Genomic DNA, 19,459 nt, shown 5'->3' on the forward strand with positions numbered 1-19,459 from the left:
TGTATATCCGTGATTCTACTTTCAAGGAACTATGAACCTGCACTCCAAGGTCTCCTTGTTTAGCCGCACTCCCCAGGCCTTATCATTAAGTGTATAAGCCCTGCCCTGATTTGTCTTTTCAAAATACAGCACCTCACATTTATCTGAATGAAGCTCCATCTGCCACTCCTTGACCCACCACCCCATCTGGTCAAGGTCCCATTTTACTCTGAGGTAAACTTCTTGGCTGTCCACTACACCATCAATTTTAGTGTCATCTACAAACTTACTAAATATACCTCCTATGTTCACATCCAAATCATATATATAAATCACAAAAAAAGCAATGGACCCAGCACCAATCCCTGCAGCATACCACTGGTCTCAGGTCTCCACTTTGAAAAGCGACCTCCATTACCACCCTCTGTCTCCTACCTTTGAACCAGTTCTGTATCCAAGTGGCTAGTTCTCCCTGTATTCCATGTGATCTAACCTTGCTAACCAGTCTCCCATGGGGAACCTTGTAAAAAGCCTTACTAGAGTACATATAGATCATGTCCACCACCCTGCCTTTATCAATCCTCTTTGTTATTTCATCAAAAAAAACGCAATTTATTTAGTGAAACATGATTTCCCATGTACAAAGCCATATTGACTATCTGTTATCAGTCCTTGCTTTTCCAAATGCATGTAGGAATGGCACGGTGGCTCAGTGGTTAGCACTGTTGCCTCACAGTACCAGGGTCCCAGGTTCAATTCCAGCCTTGGGTGACTGTCTGTGTGGAGTTTGCACATTCTCCCTGTGTCTATGTGGGGTTGCTCTGGTTTCCTCCCACAGTCCAAAGATGTGCAGGTCAGGTGAATTAACCATGCTAAATGGTTAGGTGCATCAGTCAGAGGTGGGTTATTTTTTCAGAGGGTCGGTGTGGACTTGTTGGGCCGAAGGGCCTGTTTCCACACTGTAAGTAATCTAATCTAATTTACAAACTCTAAATCCCATCCCTTAGGATCCCTTCAAACAGCTTGCCCACCACCGATGTCAGGCTCACCGGTGAATAGTTCCCTGGCTTTTCCTTAGCACCTTTTTTAAATAGTGGCACCACACGAGCCAAGTCATTGAAGCATTGCAGTAGAACTGGTATAGGTTGAATATGTAAGTGATCTGAAGCAAGTACAGAGTCAGGTACTCGTTTAGCAGATGTAGGTTTGGAAGGGAGGAGACAACAAAAATGGTTTGTGACAATGATGGAATGGAATGACTGAAAGACTGATTGGAAAGCCAGAATGGGGAAATAACAGGACATGAGCTGTAAAACTTTTTTTTAATTTATTCATGACATGCTGGGCTAAAATTTATTGCCCAGAGGGCGAATAGGAATCAACCACATTGCTGGGGCCTAGTTACGCGTAGACTAGACCAGATAAGGATTGTAGATTTTCTTCCTTAAATGACATTTGTCAGTCAGTGAGGGTTTTTTATAACAGTTGACAGTAGTTGTATGGTTGCATTTTAGCTAGCTTTTTAATTTTAAATTTTATTGAATTCACATTTCTTCATCTCCTATAGTGGAATGTGAACTCTTGATCCCAGAACGTTAGCCCAATGACATTACGCCTGTACCACTACCTCCCCAGGTGGTTGCAGAAAGATCATTGTTAGCACTTGCTGCCCAAAGAAATGGGAACAGGAATTATGATTTATAATTGTTGAACTCACTGTTGCATTTGGAAAGCTGAGGAGTGCCTATTTGAACTGCAGTTCCTTGAGCTTCCCTTGAGGTTCATTAGAACAGTGTAGAAGACCAAGGAGCAAGGGCTGAGAAGTCAGAAGTGGGAGTGGTTGAAAGACTTAAAATGGCAAACAACTAAGAATTCAGGATTATGCCTGCAACTGAATGCTTTGCCCAACACCTTCAATAACCTAACTTGTGTTTATTCATTTTGACGTCACTGCATTATGAGAAGAAAATGTAGTGAACAAAATTTAAAAGACAAATTCCTGGATTGGATGTTGTATCTATTGTGATGGGTGCATTTTTAATGAAATATATTTGCTGTGTTTAAATTTGTGAGCACCAGTTACTCCTCCACCCACAGAGTATTAAATTAACAGCTGCTTGATGGAACATTCCGCCAGATGCTTAAGTCACAATTCATTCCTGCTAGATATTGGATAGAAAAGTTAGCAATAAGAAAGTAAGTTGTTTTTACAGTTGTAATATAAACTGCATTCTATAAATTGGGTCAAAATATAACAATTTTATGAAATAAGTGTAAATAATCTCATAATATTTTGTTACTTATGCTTTAATAAAAAACTGATTTGAAATTTATTCCACTCATTAGGTTACAGTTATCATTTACTCTCAGAAAAGGCAAGGCACCCCTTTCTAAGCTTTTGGGTCTCCTGCTAGGAATATTGGTCCATGCTAATTTGTTTGACATTTTCTCCCTCCTATGGGAAAACACTTCACCTTTATTTTGTATAACCTAGATACTCATAACCATCATTTTGTCGTCACATATTGATCTGTGTTTTGTGCTGTTTCAGTACATTGCTGGATGCTTTATGTTTAACAATTTAATATAGTGTTTTTCTTCATTGCATTGCAGGTTAGCTGTGCAGGTAATTATAAAGACACAGCTAAGGAAATGTGCTTGATGAAAGAATGTAGCACCAACAGGTATAGGATTGCAAAAACAGATTGATCTTTGCCTTGTGTGAACAGGGAGGTTGCAGCTGCACCCTTATTCCCACTGTGATCTCAGCTGCTGTCCATTTGTTTGGGGATCTTCTCAAAACAGAGTAAGGGACTCTTATGATACGGTGGTTACGTCTCTATCTTTGAGCCAAGCGGCCCAGGTTCAAGTCATATCTTCTCGAGAGTTATGTAATAACAATTCTGAACAGGTTGATTATGAAAAATATCCACAAACTAGAACACCTGAAGCAGGTAAGGGACTGACTGACTGATTTTAAATAGTTCAATGTCAAAAAAGGAAGTATTGTGCCATGCAGCCATGACCTTAATTATTTGGGTGGTACAAATCCAAGACAGTAATTGGGAACTTGATTTAAAGGGGGACTGGACCTGAAATCAATCAATCATTAATATCTATGTACAATGCACCTGAATTGATTTCATTATGTTCTCATTTGAAACTCATTGATTGTGTACTTTATGTCTAAATTATCAAGGGGTTTTAGGTGCAAGACATGAGTCATCCTGGTCGCTCAGTCATGTTAGGAGAAAGAAGAAAAACAGTAGCAGCTGAGTTCTGAAGAGATCATGTACTGGAAGAGGTGCTTACAGCCATCCTTACCATTTCGTAAGCCCAGAGTCAGTGATTGTATTTCCAAGGAGTAATAAATCAGAGGAAGTCTTTGGAACGTGGGTCATGATCCTGCTTCTGAACCAGATCCTCTAGATTTGATCCCCAATCCTGGAGTCAATGGCCAAGTGACATGTGTTTGTAATATGGCCAAACAGATTGGGTATCAACTTGCAAATCCTTCCAACATGTGTGGGAAGAAAAGGAGAGATTCCTGGTCAGCCACTGAGACAAAGAAATTGAAGCCTCCACCATCATTATCCAGAACATAAAACTGCATGTTGTCACAGCAAGCGAGACTCCTTGGGGAGCTTGGCTGTGTTAGCTGGCTGGGTGGATGATGTGGATCAGATTATTGGGAGGTTTGATCCTTGTTTTGGCTGGAGTGGATTTGTGACCTCCCTCTTTCCCCCAGCCATAGTGAAGTAATGGCTACGGATCAGACTTGTTTTTGAGCAGAGGAGTAAAGAAGAAGAAGATAACAAGGGGCTCTATTCCCCAGATACTACAGGGAACTCTTCCCCAGAGATTACAGACTAGAGCATGGTGGCGGGATGGTGGCTCAGTGGTTAGCGCTGCTACCTCACAGTACCAGTGTCCTGGGTTCAATTCCTGCCTCGGGCAACTGTCTGTGTGGAGTTTGCACATTCTCCCCATGTCTGTGTGTGTGTTTTCTCCAGGTGCTCTCGTTTCCACCCACAGTCAAAAGATGTGCAGGTTAGGTGAATTGGCCATGTTAAATTGCCCATAGTGTTAGGTGCATTAGTCAGGGTATGGTAGGGTAGGGGTCTGGGTGGGTTACTCTTCAGAGAGTCAGTGTGGACTTGTTGGGCCGAAGGGCCTGTTTCCATACTGTAGGGAATCTAATCTAGAGCAGACTCTTAAATTAAAACCTGCAATCCTCTCTCCCATCCAGCCAACTTCTGTCTGTAGTGGTTAAAATGGCTACAGCCATTTTCTTTCAGCAGGTGGCAGTAGTTACATTAGTCAGTGTGCAGTCCATGCTTGTAAATCAGTGGCAATGTCCCCACCTCTGAGCTAGGAGGCCCAGATTTACATCCCACCTGTTCCAAAGGGGTGTACTAATATCCTTGAACAGGTTGATTCAAAAATATCTGGAGTCCATGCTAATACCAACGCCCTATGATCACCAATGGCACTTTTTTTTGTCATGGCCAATGATTTTACAAAATGGTCTGCAGCAGTCAGTTAGGAAAGGGCTGAGGGGTTTGCCATGACAGTGGATTCAGCATAGATGGTAGTATTTGCTGATGTGTGACACTGTCTCTCTCTCGAGACACTTGTAATTGGTGAACCTTAAGAGCACAGAGCATGAAGGGTTTGGCTGAAAAACTGAAGGACTACGGTTACTGTAGGTGTAGTCTGATTTGCTTATGTTCTGACAGCATGGCATCATTAATTGAAGATTTAGTAAGAAAGTAATGTCATTTTTTAAGATGGAGCAGCATGTGGCCTCCTTATTCACCATTGCCATTTCTCATGGGGCTGTGACTCATTCTTATTAACAGACGGGACAGTGGGCTATGAGCAGTCAGTGACCTGGTTTATATCTGCATTCAAGTAGATACCAAGTCTTTCAAAGGTGCTGGAGGGGAATGTGTTCAAGTCCTGAATGGCATCTGTTACATTTCCAATGACAGCTGTAAGAATGATTTCATGGGTGTGAGGTCCATTGGACATCCAATTGATAGTAGGACCTCTACTACAGAACTGAGACAGCCCATTTAACCAGTTGATGGCATTAGGCATCTGTAAGCTCATTCACCTTGCCCAGTACATGGCCCAACACCCCTTTAGTAAATTGCAAATGTATTTTTAGTTAGTTATAAGGTTCATATCAAAAGGAGTCTGTATATATTGCTCATTACTTGCTTTTCTCCTTCTAGTGGCACATAGTATACAGCTGTAGGAGCAGAGGTTCTGGCTTAATGTTTGAATTTCTCCAGGAATGGTGGAAGCTGAGGTGGCAAGAATAAGACAAAATACTTATTCAATCAGGCTGTTTCCTTGTACAAACCATCTACAGTAAAGTTTCTCACAGGCTGTTTTATTCCAAAGTAAATAAACAGAATTGCAAAATATCTGACCGGCCAACTTTGTATCCTTTATGATTCATCTTTAATCAACCACTTTCTTTTACCTAACATATCTTTATACTCCAGCAGCTTAGGAATGTACAGTTTTTAAGTTTCTCATCATCTCTACTTTTTATGCGTATGTAATTTAGTGATCCTATATTAAGCTCCAATCTACATGTGAATTTTCAAGAAAGGGGATCATTGAATAGCATAATTAATATGTTCCCTAACATATCAATTATAGTTTCCAACAATTCAGGTGAAGTCAACTAAGTTGATATATGTAAATAATAACCAAAGCAGATGAGAATGTGGGTGGGGATGGGACCACAGATCCCTGAAGGCAATAGGACAAGTCAATAGAGGTCAATACAAGACTCTTGCTTTTAATCAGTCATGGTATAGATTATAAGAGCAGGGAGGTTATGTTGGAGCTATGCCAACCTTTGATTAGGCTATTACTGGAAGATTGTGTGTAGTTCGAGTCATCTATAACAAGGGTGTGATTTCACTGGAGGGATTGCAGAGAAGATTCACCAGGATTTGGCCTGGGTAGAACATTTTACCTATGAAGAGAGAACATAGAGAACATAGAACAATACAGTGCAGAACAGGCCCTTCGGCCCTCGATGTTGCGCTGACCTGTGAACTAATATAAGCTAATGATAGCCCTACACTGTCCCATCATCATCCATGTGCTTTTCCAAGGATTGTTTAAATCTCCCTAATGTGGCTGAGTTAACTACATTGGCAGGCAGGGCATTCCATGCCCTTACCACTCTCTGAGTAAAGAACCTGCCTCTTACATCTGTCTTAAATCTATCACCCCTCAGTTTTTAGTCATGTCTCCTCATACAAGCTGACGTCATCATTCTCGGAAAAAAACTTTCACTGTCCACCCGATCTCTGATCATCTTCTATGTCTCTACTGAATCCCCTCTTCGCCTTCTTCTTTCCAATGAGAAAGACCCAAGTCTCTCAGCCTTTCCTTATAAGACCTTCCCACAAGACCAGGCAACATCCATGTAAATCTCCTCTGCACCTTTTCAAATGCTTCCACATCCTTCTTATAATGGGGCGACCAGAACTGTACACGATATTCCATGTGCAGCCGCACTAGCATTTTGTACAGTTGCAGCATGACATCACAGCTACGGAACTCAATCCCTCTACCAATAAAACCTAATACACCGTATGCCTTCTTAACAACCTATCAACCTGGGTGGCAACTTTCAGGAATCTATGTAAATGGACTCCAAGATCCCTCTGCACATCCACACTACCAAGAATCTTTCCATTGACCCAGTATTCTGCCTTCTTGTTATTCTTCCCGAAGTGAATCACCTCACATTTATCTGCATTGAACTCCACTTGCCACCTCTCAGCCCAATTCCGCAGTTTACCCAAGTCCCCCTGCAACCTGCTGGGTAGGTTCGGGGTTTTTTTCTTTCGAGCAGAGATGCCTGACGGGGGAGTTGATTGAAGTGTATAAGATTTGTGAGGAGTATGGACAGGGTGGATAGAAAGCAGCCATTCCAATTTCAGGGACATTAACAAGAGAGCATAGTTTTAAGGTAAATGTCAGAAGGTTTAGAGGGGATTTGAGGAAAACCTTTTTCACCCAGAATGTGTTGGCAATCTGAGAGGGGAGTAGGGGAAGGAAACCTTTAAAATGTATGTGGATGAACACCTGAAACATGAATGCAATGGGCCAAGTGGTGGAAAGTGTAATTCATGTAAATATGTTGGTAAAGATTTGATGGGCTGGAGGGCCGTTACTGTACTGTATGACTAAGTCAGTCAGTAGTGAGACATTAATTCTCAGATGTCTTTGAGATATTTTAAGAAAGTTTTAGTTAAACTATAGCAATGGAAACTAATGCTACTTGAAGTACAATTTGAATATTTCATTGATACATTTATTCAGTACAAATAATTAGTATTTGATTAATTCATGGTGATCAACACAGCTGTCCTGGTGAACCTTATGTGCCTTTAAGGCTAAGTGTGAATAGCATCAAGTATTCGTTAGGGATTCCCACCATGAGGTGAAGTGAGATTTCTCGCTGTATCCTAACAAACTCTTGCCACTAACAGCCTACCCGACCTAGTGGCCTTCTTTACATCCAATTCCAGTCCCAGCTCAACACACACTGTTGCTAGAAAAACTCATCACTCACCAGATATCGGCTGAAAGAACAGCACCCCTGTGCCGTGTTTAAGAGGCTACAGTACACCCAAACAAGCAATGGGTGTTCATTCTATTCTATCAAGGATGGAATCTGAATATGATGGAGAAGGGGAAGATGGTGCCACAATTCTTTGACAGGGACTTGAAGGTCCTGGCAGAGAAGATGGTTCAAAGAAGGGCTGTTCCCTCCCCAGAAACAAGCAAAGGAAGTGAGGTTTCCAGACTCTGGCTGCCTGGTATGAAGTTGCACCCAGGTCAGTGCCATATATACAGTCCGGAGAAACAGCTGACAGTGCCTGTAAGAAGGTTAATAATCTCCCCCACAAGATTATTGTGGTGCTGGAAAAACACAGCAGGTCAGCCAGCATCCGAGTAGCAGGAAATCGACATTTCGGGGATTTTCCTGCTCCTCCGATGCTGCCTGACCTGCTGTGCTTTTCCAGCACCACTCTAATCTTGTCTCTGATCTCCAGCATCTGCAGTCCTCACTTTTGCCTAATAATCTCCTCCACTTCACCAGGGTAATTGATACATCCTACTCTCTGCAACACCTTTCTATGTACAGACCCTACGACTGACTTGAGCAACCTAACAAGAAGTGCCCAGTCTCTGACCGAGACTGTATGTGGCCCCAACCACATTAGCAGTAACTGACACCTCCACCCCACATCACATCTGTGTTGCTGTTTTAGTAATGCATTTAACAAGCTATCATCCCCTTGATATGCAATTCTACACTTTCCAGTGAGAAATTCACCTTGATAAAGGCACATCTGGTGTGAAGCCACTGGATTGAGCATGACCCACTCTTGGCCTCTCTGCCAGAGAGCACCCCGCCCTGCGACTGGACATCCGACTGGTATTAGGGTCTGTGTTTAACTTAGTGTACTCATTGATGACTAGCTTATTGACATGTGTGAGAATTACTCTGAGAGTTTGAGGTTTGGCTGCTCATTTGCTGCACATAATGTGGTTACTGCATAAGCTATTAGCATATGGTAATGTAGCATACTGTCATATAGCAAGATGTATACCCTCTCTTGACTGAGGTATGCTGACCAGAGCAAGCTCCTGGTTGTTTGACAGCGTTAATTAGCATAACGTGGCATGTCAAGGCAGGGATGATGCAAGGCAAGCATGCGGGTAGGCACTAAGTGAGCGAGCACTAAGAAAGCAAGTGAGCAGCTTTGCAATGCAGCCTGGTCTACGTTGTGAGCTGGGTGCCTGTGCCTGTGCTCAAGGTGTCTTTGCAGCAGCCTTGCAATGCTAGCTGCTGGTGCACATTGCAATGCATATCCGTGCTTGCTATGTAGCCTGTAAGTGGAACGGAGAGGTGCTATGATGGTCATGAGGAGGTGGCAAATGTCAGAGGCCAATGTCCATAGACAAGAGGTGCGGGTAGCTGGTCTCATGCATCTAGCCGCGGGACGCTGTTTGGTGGTGAGCAACGTGGAGGCTCCTTGTAGCTAGCAGTGTGTTGACACCACCAGTTGCATGCTCTGACTTTCAACACGGGAATTCTTGCCATCTAGCTTATTAAGTGCATTTAATAAGATAGGACACTGAATATTTAAGAGCTAAGCTGCTGTTTTAATAATGCATTTAACAAATTATCATCCCCTTAATAAGCAATATCCCACTTCCCAGTGAGAAACTCACCTTGCTGCTTGATAAATGCATAAAAGATGCAGCAAATTGCTCCTGATATTGAAATAGGCCTCACCAAGCTTATCATCTGATTCTGTCATAAATCTCACCATAATCCAAATCATGCTGTGGCTGTCTACATACTAGCATGACTGAGTGGCCATGACTCAGGGATCAATTGTACCATGAGCTGTGCAGGAGTGTGACAATGTTGTGGAATGCAAGGTGTCTTGATATGCCAGGGCCAAACGTACCTGTTTTATGCTTTCAGAGACTTGCTGGATTGAGAGGTTGTTATGAATGAAGACTAGGTGGACAGAGCAGACACTTAACTGCACTTTTGCTCATAGGGCAGCAGGTATAACTGCCAGTAATGCAGAATTGCTGAATGCCATAGTCACATGAGAATTGCAGCCAGACTGCAAGCCTTTCCTATCTTTCAGAGATGGGCTCATGATGGGCCAACTTGAATACAGATGAGAACTTGCCAGCATCAAATACAATCAAATAAAAAAATTCCTACTCCGTATGACAGGATTCCAAAATGACTTCACAGTCCTGTGACAGCTACGACCTCATCTATCTCACCTCGCAGTGTTATCTATTTATGAACTGAGAAACTGGAAAATGGGACTGTTTAAACATTATTGGATTGAAGTGGGATTTATCACATGATTTATCGAAAACAAAGTTAAAAGGTAAAAGAGAAAGTGCTTTATCTTCTCCGCTTCTAACATCTGAATCTACACAGGTAGATCTCACAAAGTCAAAGACAGCAACATCACAGCATTTAAAATACAAATTTGCCACAATTTTCAACAGGCTTGTATAAAGATGAGATTTATTATTCCCAACTGAGTAAAATAATAGAGCCTGCAGTGAGTTAGTTGACATGCATTACATATTGGTATACAAGCCAATTCTCTAAGCAGACTTGATAAATTTTCATAAAAGGGACTCTTGAATTTCAAAAGTCTATGTGATTAATAAGTAAAGTATGAATGTTTTGTATCTACAAACGCGTTGATAAGTTTTCCTTTCTCTTCTTGATTTTCCCAAGACTAATGTAAAATTCTAAAGCTGCTATAATCACACAGATCCCTAGAATTTATTCAATGTAAGGTGCATTTCTGTGAGCAGTCAAATAAAACTTATTATTAGACAACAAATTGATCCGTCAGCAAGTCTGTAATCTCAGAATTCAATAATAAATTATTGGCTCAGCATTTTAAAAGTCTGTTCTTCCATCTTGGCAGGAACATTCAGTTGGTTGCAGTTGCATACATATTTACTGTGGCAGAGCGCCAGAGTAGGTGTCAGAACTCCTGCTGAATTGCAAATGCTGCATCATTATTGTTAACAAAATCTCCATTAACCTATTCTTTATGTACTAAATGGCCCACAGAATGTTTTGTGTTCAGCACTGCCATTATCCCATGGAACTTGGTACCCCTTTTGTTTGCTGACTCAGACATATTCTCAAAATTTACCTTGCATAGACAGAAACACAATCTCTTCTCCCATCAGACTTCTTTCTGACTTCTATTTCTAAAGGCATTGATTGGCAATGATTCTTTAAGCTACTGAAAAAGTATTCTGTGCTGTTCAACATATATTTGTATTGGTTATTTCTATTTAATAATGCCCACAAAATATTTTCGTATTCCAATTAATTCACATTAGTTACATCAATCATTTCTTACATTTATTCCTAAGCCACAAATTTAAAAGATGCCCTTTGACTTCTTAATGGTTCATTACTGGATTCATCCTGTACCATCTTTCCCTGGCAAATTACCAAAGTAATAAAGTAATTCAGTGTTGTTATCTGTGTCACTTCTTGTTTGACTGACCATCCACCTCAATGGCCATATTCTAGTGGTATTTCCATATCCTGTGATGTCATGAGTTACTAGAATTCTATTAAACTCTGAGAAAGTGAGGACTGCAGATGCTGGAGATCAGAGCTGACAAATGTGTTGCTGGAAAAGCACAGCAAGTCAGGCAGCATCCAAGGAGCAGGAGAATCGACGTTTCGGGCATAAGCCCTTCTTCAGGAATCTGAAGATTCCTGAAGAAGGGCTTATGCCCGAAACATCGATTCTCCTGCTCCTTGGATGCTGCCTGACCTGCTGCACTTTTCCAGCAACACATTTTTCAGCTTCTATCAAACTCTGTCCTATACTTACTCAATGAGTGACTTTCCCACACCTTTGGGGTAGAGAAGATTCACTATCTCTGAATGAAGAAGTTCCTCCTCTTCTCAATCCTACATGACTTGCCTTTTATCTGAAATTGTCCACTTGTGATAGATTTCACAGCCGGAGGAAACATCCTTTCTGCTCCTAACTTGTCTAGCCCTTTATAAAGTTTCTATGGGATCGCTTCCCATTCCTTTAAACTCCAGGGAATACTGGCCGAGTCTTCTCATTGGACAGCTACCCCATCCCAGAAATCCGTCTAATAAACCATTCCCTCTACAGCAAGTATATCCTCCTTTAGGCAAGGAAACCAGTCCAGTATTCAGTACTCTCGGAGTGGTTTCAATAGTATTCTACACAATTGAAGCAAGATTGTTTTGCACCTCTACTCAAATTCTCTTGAATTGCAAGTTAACTTATTGTTTGCCTTTTGAATTGCTTGTAGTACCTGCTTGTTAGCTTTCAGTCAAAGGATTAATACGTCCTTTTTGATATCAACACTTTCTGATCTCAGTACTTAAACAATATTCTGCACCTCTGTTCCTCCCAGTAAAAGTGTATAACCTCACATTTATCCATGTTATATTTCACTTACTATGCTCTTGCCCACTCATTCTGTCTGTCTAAAAACCCTTGAAATTGCATTGGATCCACAGTACAACTTCCATTCTCACCAAGCTTTGTGTCATCCACAAACTTGTAAGTATTACAATTGTCCACAGAGTCAAATACAGGAGGTGGTGGCACAGTGTTAAAGGCATTAGACTAGTAATCCAGAACTTGGGGGGGGGGGGGGGGGAGTTCAAATCCCATAGTAAATGTTGAAATTTGAATTGCATTTAAAAAGACTGGAATTAAAAAGCTAATCAGTGGCAATCGTGTGACCGTTGTTTGTTGTAAAAACACATTAATGTCCTTTAGCGAAGGAAATTTGCTGCCCTTACCTGGTGTAGCCTACTTGTGACTACAGACCCATAACAACCTGGTTGACTCTTAACTGCCCTCTCTGCAATAGATGCTGACCTAGGCAGTGAAATCCACATATGAACAATTTTTAAATTATCATTGATATAGATTGTAAATAGTTGGAGCTCCAACACTGATACCAAAAATATCTTTGGTATCCAAAGGATGATTATTGTTATTTTCAGCTTATTAGCCAATCCTCAATTCATGTTTGCATATTACCCCTATACCCACACCCTTAATTTTAGTTAGTAATCCCAAGTGGGACTTTATCAAAAGCCTTCTGAAAATCCAAATATACCACATCTATTGGTTCTTCCTTCTCAAAAATGCTAGTAACATCTCAAGATCAGTTAAGTTTTAAAGTTCATAAATTCATATAGACTCTGCCCAATCAGGCAAGTATTTTCTAACTGTTCAGTAATCAAATCCTATAGAATAGATCCTAATATTTTTCCTATTACTGACATTGTGTCAGTTTGTTTCCTTTTTTCTTCCTTCTTAAACAGTTGGACTACTTTTATAATCTTCCAGTCTTCAAATACCATTGAAAAATTATTAGAATTTTGAAAGATGATTATCAATCTATCTATGATCTCTGTAGCCATTTCCTTTAACAGTCTAGGGTGATCATAATTGGTTTCTGGGAATTTGTTAACATTTAGTCATTACCATCATTTTTACTAATACTAATTTATGATTTTTGAGAATATTTGTAGCTCAGGTTGTGGTTCAGGTTTTGAAGTTTCCTCACTGAGCTGGAAGATTTGTTCTTAGATGTTTCATCACCATGCTAGGTAACATCATCAGTGAGTCTCTGTTGAAGCATTGGTGTTCTGTCCCACCCTCTATTTATGTATCTTGGTCTGTTGAAATGGGTGCTATCACTTCCAGTTCTTTTTCTGAGAGGTTGGTAAATGGGGTCTAAATCAACGTGTTTGTTGATGGAGGTCCGGTTTGAATGCCAGGCTTCTAGGAATTTGTGTGCGTGTTTTTGTTTAGCCTGTCCCAGAATGGATGTATTGTCCCAGTCAAACTAGTGTCCCTCTTCATCTGTGTGTATGGACACTAGTGATAGCTGGTTGTGTCTTTTGGTAGCTAGTTGGGATGCTAAGGGACTGGAGTAGTCTGGTCATCATCTCCAAGATGTCTTTGATATGTGGTAGTGTGGCTAGAGTCTCTGGGTGTGTTGTGTCTTCTTGTTTATGTTCGTTCAGGAAGAATTGGCAGACTGTGCTTATTGGGTACCAGTTGTTCTTGACCACCAATATCAGGATTCTTGGCAGAAGCAGTTATGCAGAGGTTTGCTCCGTTATGCAGAAGCTTTGCATCCACAATGTGGATGACACCTTTGTCATCATGAAACAGAACAAATTAGAAGAAACCCAAAAACACATAAACAATATCCTTACAGGTATAAAGTTCACCAAAGAGGAAGAGAACAACAATAGACTCCCCTTCCTTGATGTCACAGTAGACCGAAAAGCCAATGGAGACCAGTGTCTACAGGAAAGCCACACACACAGACCAGATACTCAACTACAGGAGCAACTATCCCAACACCCACAAATGGAGCTGCATCACAACACTATTTAAATGAGCCACAACACACTGCAGCACCCAAGAACTATAAGATGCCGAAGAAAAACATTTACACGATGTATTCAAGAACAACAGGTCCTCGATAAGCACAGTCCACCGATTCTTAGATGATGACCAGACTACTCCGGTCCCTTAGCATCATGGTAGCCCACAAACCTACCACCACACTGAAAGGACCCTACCAACAAACAGCAGAATGAACATCATATACAAAATACCCTGCAAGGGCTGCAACAAATATTACATTGGACAGACAGGCAGGAAACTAGCCACCAGGATACATGAGCACCAACTAACCACCAAAAGACACAACCAACTATCACTAGTATCCATACACACAGATGAAGAGGGACACTAGTTTGACTGGGACAACACATCCATCCTGAGACAGGCTTTTCAAAGACATGCACAGGAATTCCTAGAGGTCTGGCATTCAAACCAGAACTCCATCAACAAACACATCGATTTGGACCCCATTTACCAACCTCTCAGAAAAAGAACCGGAAGTGATATCACCCATCACAATAGACCAAGGCACATAAATAGTAAGTCGGACAAAACACCAGTGCTTCAACGGAGGCTCACTGATGGTGTTACCTACCATGGTGATGAAATATCTGAGAACAAATCTTTCAGCTCAGTGAGGAAATGTACAACCTGAATACTAATTTATTTCAGTCTATGCTCTTACTGGACTCATGGACCTCAATTAGTTCAAACAGACTTCTTGCATCTTCCTCTATGAAGACCAACAATAAGTGCTTATTTTGCTTCTCCATCATTTCTCCATTTCCCACTGTAAATTCTTCTGTCTCTCCTTGTAATCGATCCCCATTTGTTAATGCTAATCTTTTGTTCATTGCATACCTATGGAAGCTTTTAATACTGCTTTCAATATTTCTTGCTGGATTGCATTCATATTTTCATTTCTTTTATCATTTTTTGATCATCCAATCCTCAGCCTTATGCCTTCTTTTGGCACTTTATTAGTTTCCTCATTTGCTCTTAACTTCACCTTTAACCACCCTTGTTAGCCCCTTTTCCTGTTGGATATTTTTGCCTTAAAGGAATGTATTTTTTTGCAAATTATTTCTTTTAATGCTAGCCATTGTCTGTTTACTGTCCAAATTTTGAATGTATTTTTTGAGTCCACCATTGCCAACTTCCTCCTCCTACCTTCATAATTGCCCTTGCTTAAATTTAGGAGCCCAATTTCAGAGTGAGTTCCATAGTTTTCACACTGGGTGATAATTCCTATCATATTATGATTACTTCTGCATAAAGGTTCTTTTACAAGAAGATTATTAATTAACTTTTTGTATAATATCAGATCGAAAATAGCCTGTGCCCTGACTTCTTCCTTAATATTTTACTCCAGAAAACTATCTCAAATACATTCCAGGAATTCTTTCTCCACAGAAGTGGAATGCCTGATAAACAAACATAGTGCACATTTATTCAATCAAATGACCATGTTAGATATTGGGTGGGCGCCAGTCCTCTGTCTACTCAAGGGATGTGCTGCTAGTGTGGAGGTACCAGCAATCATGGACTTGGTCCAAGGGCTTGCCAACGGCTGCTCATTGTCAATGGATATGACTGGGTACTATCTGGGGAGTGGGCAATGGTCAATCATATACAGTATGGGAAACAGTTGATAGCAGTGAGTTCCACAAGGGAGGCATAGAGAAGCCGGGTAGGCATCATTACAATGTAATGTCAGGGTTCAGGATCAGGGAGGACAGTTGATGGCAAAGTGCAATGTGTAGGGTGTCCATTTGCTGGGGAAGATGGAAAAGGACTGTCAGGGTACAGCAAGGTAAAAGGAGTCATGGAGAGCCTGGGGAGGTCCCAGGTGACCAGATGGAACCCAGTGCTGATGGTATCTACTGCGAACTGCATTCCATGCCATTCACTTGCCATTCTCTGGTTGTGAAATTGTACTAGAAAATAGATGAAGAAATGCCCTGAGTGGATGCCGTCATGTCAGTTTGACTGGCAAAAGCACAGGATCCACGTGTGCTGACCACAAAGGCACCGAAGGGGCAGATACATGAAGCAGCCATTTGTCAATCCCAACCACATTTAAAATGTAGTAACTTCAATATCTAGTGAAGGTGTTTAGGAGTCAAATACAGATTTTTACCATGCAATTGATGTTTGCTCATTTAACATTGCAATCTCAATGATGTTGCCAGAATTGGAGAGTTTGAGCAAAAGGGAGACGCTGAATAGACTGGGGCTGTTTTCCCTGGAGCATCGGAGGCTGAAGGATGACCTTATAGAGGTTTATAAAATCATGAGGAGTGTGGATAGGGTAAATAGGCAAGGTCTCTTCCCTTGGGTGGGGGAGTCTAGAACTAGAAGGCATTGGTTTAGGGTGAAAGGGGAAAGATTTAAAAGGGATCTAAGAGGCAACTTTTTTAGGCAGTGGGTGGTACATGTATGGATGAGCTACCAGAGGAAGTGGTGGAGGCTGGTACAATTGCAACATTTAAGAGGCATCTGGATGGGTATATGAATAGGAAGCATTTAGAGAGATATGGGCCAGGTGCTGGCAAACTCTGGCAATTAATTTAGGATGTCTGGTCAGCATGGCCAAATTGGACTCAAAGGTCTGTTTCCATGCTGTACATCTCTATGACTATATAACTTGAAAAGAGGCCATTGCTGGTCAAAGTCAAATCATTATTTGTGCAACTTCCAAAGGTGCTATGGGAGGCACAGACCATTGCCCCATGATTTGTCATATACATCTTACAATGGTCTGTACTGAATGCAATGGAAAGTTGTATTATTGATGTGAGTTTGGGATAGGAAGGGATCAGAATGCAACAGGCACTCTGTTTTGTTTTAATGTGCTGTTCACTCTCCAGTCCATTGCCTTTCCCAATTGATACACACGCTGAGGCTGGAGGTGAATGATTGATGGAGTCAAGGCCCTTGCTATTGGGGTGCAGCATAGCTGACTGTGCGGAGAAATGTGTCCAACCCTCATCTGCAGATGATGCCATCACTCACTGTTTAGATGCCTAAAAACCTCTTTCATTGCCTGTGTTGCAAACTTAGGTCATTTCCACCAAGCTTTTGTACTCTGCCACTGGTGAGATGCTAGTCGCTGTGGCTGCATTCCGAAGAGGGGAAAGAAATTTGCAAGAAGAACAATGGCCAGGACAAGTAGGGAATAATTGCAAACACGTGAGGAGGATCAGGAGCAACCAGCTCAGGGACAGGTCACAGCCACAGAGCACCTCAGTATGCATGGGCTCTGCAGGAGGCCTAACTACCATTGCCTGGGGAATAGAGAGTCATATTTGTCCCATTGTGCTAACATGCGACCTGAGATCTGCGGATGGGGAGGCCATCCTCTCCTGAGGACTGTGAAGGTGACAGCAGCTTTGAATTTTTATGTAAGTGGCTCCTTCCAGATGGCTGACCTGTATGGGATCTCTGTCAATGCTCCTACAAATGCATCAGGATAGTGAGCGCTGAAATCTATGTAAGATCATCCTGGTTCATTTTGTTCCCTCATAATGTGCTCAGTGTTGCAGCCCAGGTAGTAGGATTCTGGAACTTAGCCAGCCTCCCCCAAAGCTGGGTGCCATCATGGCACTGAGAGGGCCATATCACAACACTGGAGAATTCATCACAACAAATGGCTTCCACTTGATTAATAATCACAGTTACCACTTCCAGGAGGTGTGTGTCTGCTACCATGGTAGCTGCCGCAATTCCTACATCCTGGAGCATTCTGATGTACCTGGCGCATTTGAGGGTCCAGGTGCCTTTCAATGCTGATTACTGTATTCCAAGGGCTACGCCCTGCAGCCATGTTTCATGATACTATTGTACAAGCCCCTGACTGATTAGGAAGTGAGATATGATGCTGCCCATCCTCTACCAGGGCTATGTTGGAGCAGGAACTATGGTCCCTGAAGATGCATTTGTGCTGCTTAGACCAGTCTGGGTGGTCCCTCCAGTGTAGTCCACTTCAACCTGCCATGCCCTGCTCTGCACAATTGGAGTGGGCAATGAGGCAACGTTCTGAATGCTGAGGACCTGAAGATCTTAAAGGAGAACGAAGAAAAGGACATTGGCAAAGAAGAAGTTCTCCTTGTTCATGTCACGAGTTTAGCTCTGCTGGGCACTACAAACTAGACAGGACCTGATTGACATCCAGTTCTAACAGATGGGAGCTGGGTGTAACAGACCATCATGGACTACAGATTAGCTGTTGCTCATAATACCAGCATTTGGTTTGCACAATGGAGGTAAACTGAAGCCTCTATTCGTTTTGTTTGTTCACTTTGATGGCTGTAAAAAGAATTTGGAATTGTCCTATTGTTTGGCTGTATGTGATATTGACAGGCTGCTAACTTCGGTGGACAGTGGGGACACAATATCAGTGATGTGATAAGGGTGTTAAAATGGGATGTAGCTCTGAACAGGAAAAGTGTGTGGTATGATGTGGTGATTAAACAGTAACAAGGGTGGGAGAATGGGGCTGTATGTGTGAGGAGAAGTGAGAAGCATAGCTTTGTTGCTATTCTACCATTATACTACTGATGAGGGGCAACACAGAGGTGCTAAAGCTTATCTGGATGTGCAGCAACTCTTTAAATATGGCCTGGGTGCAAGGGACATCGGTCTTTCCAGATCCCAGATATCTGTTAAGTGGCAAGTTATTCCAGGAACACAATAAGATAGGACTACAATCACTTGTTGGACATTGTAAGGGCAGGATAATAATTAATGAGGTGAGTTTGATAAGATATGGTGAGAAATCTCACTGGGCCTCAAAGCAAGAATTCCTCCAAAAAACTGAATACAACCCACATTTAGCCAAAAAAAACATAGGATTCAGCCCAGCATTTGTATTTAAGTGACTTTGTAAGCTTTTGTTCCATTGTTAGTAGCTGGGTTTAATCTAAGAAAAATCTCAGTTTGATGAAAATGCACGAGTGTTTACTGTATTTTCAGGCTTGAGTTTTGTACTTGTGCTAAAATGTATGTTAGAGCGTGAGGACTGCGGATGCTGGACATTCCTGATGAAGGGCGGCTTCTGCTCGAAATATTGACACTCCCGCTCCTCGAATGCTTCCTGACCGGCTGTGCTTTCCCCGTACCATACTTTTTGACTAAAATTTATGTTTGTTAGGAGATGGATTTCTGTGTTGGAATGAAGCATGTTTATTTTCTTCTGTTTATATATGGGCACCTTTAGTAGTCAGTGTAGGTCCATCAAACTGGCATCACCCTAGTTTAACTGTCTATTTTATGTCCGGGGATGTAAACCTCACTTGTGTTTGGAAAAGGTAAAGCTTTTTGCAAACCCAAAATCAAAAAGGACTGGAAATTTAAGGTGCTAAGTACAAAGCAGGATATTTTTCAATGACATAATTTACATGTGAGCAATACTACCCAAGGTTAAGTATTATCTC

Source organism: Chiloscyllium plagiosum, unplaced genomic scaffold (genome assembly GCF_037043375.1).
Source record: "Chiloscyllium plagiosum isolate Xiang-an unplaced genomic scaffold, Cpla_swu_hap1 HiC_scaffold_1, whole genome shotgun sequence".
Classification (NCBI taxonomy): Eukaryota; Metazoa; Chordata; class Chondrichthyes; order Orectolobiformes; family Hemiscylliidae; genus Chiloscyllium; species Chiloscyllium plagiosum.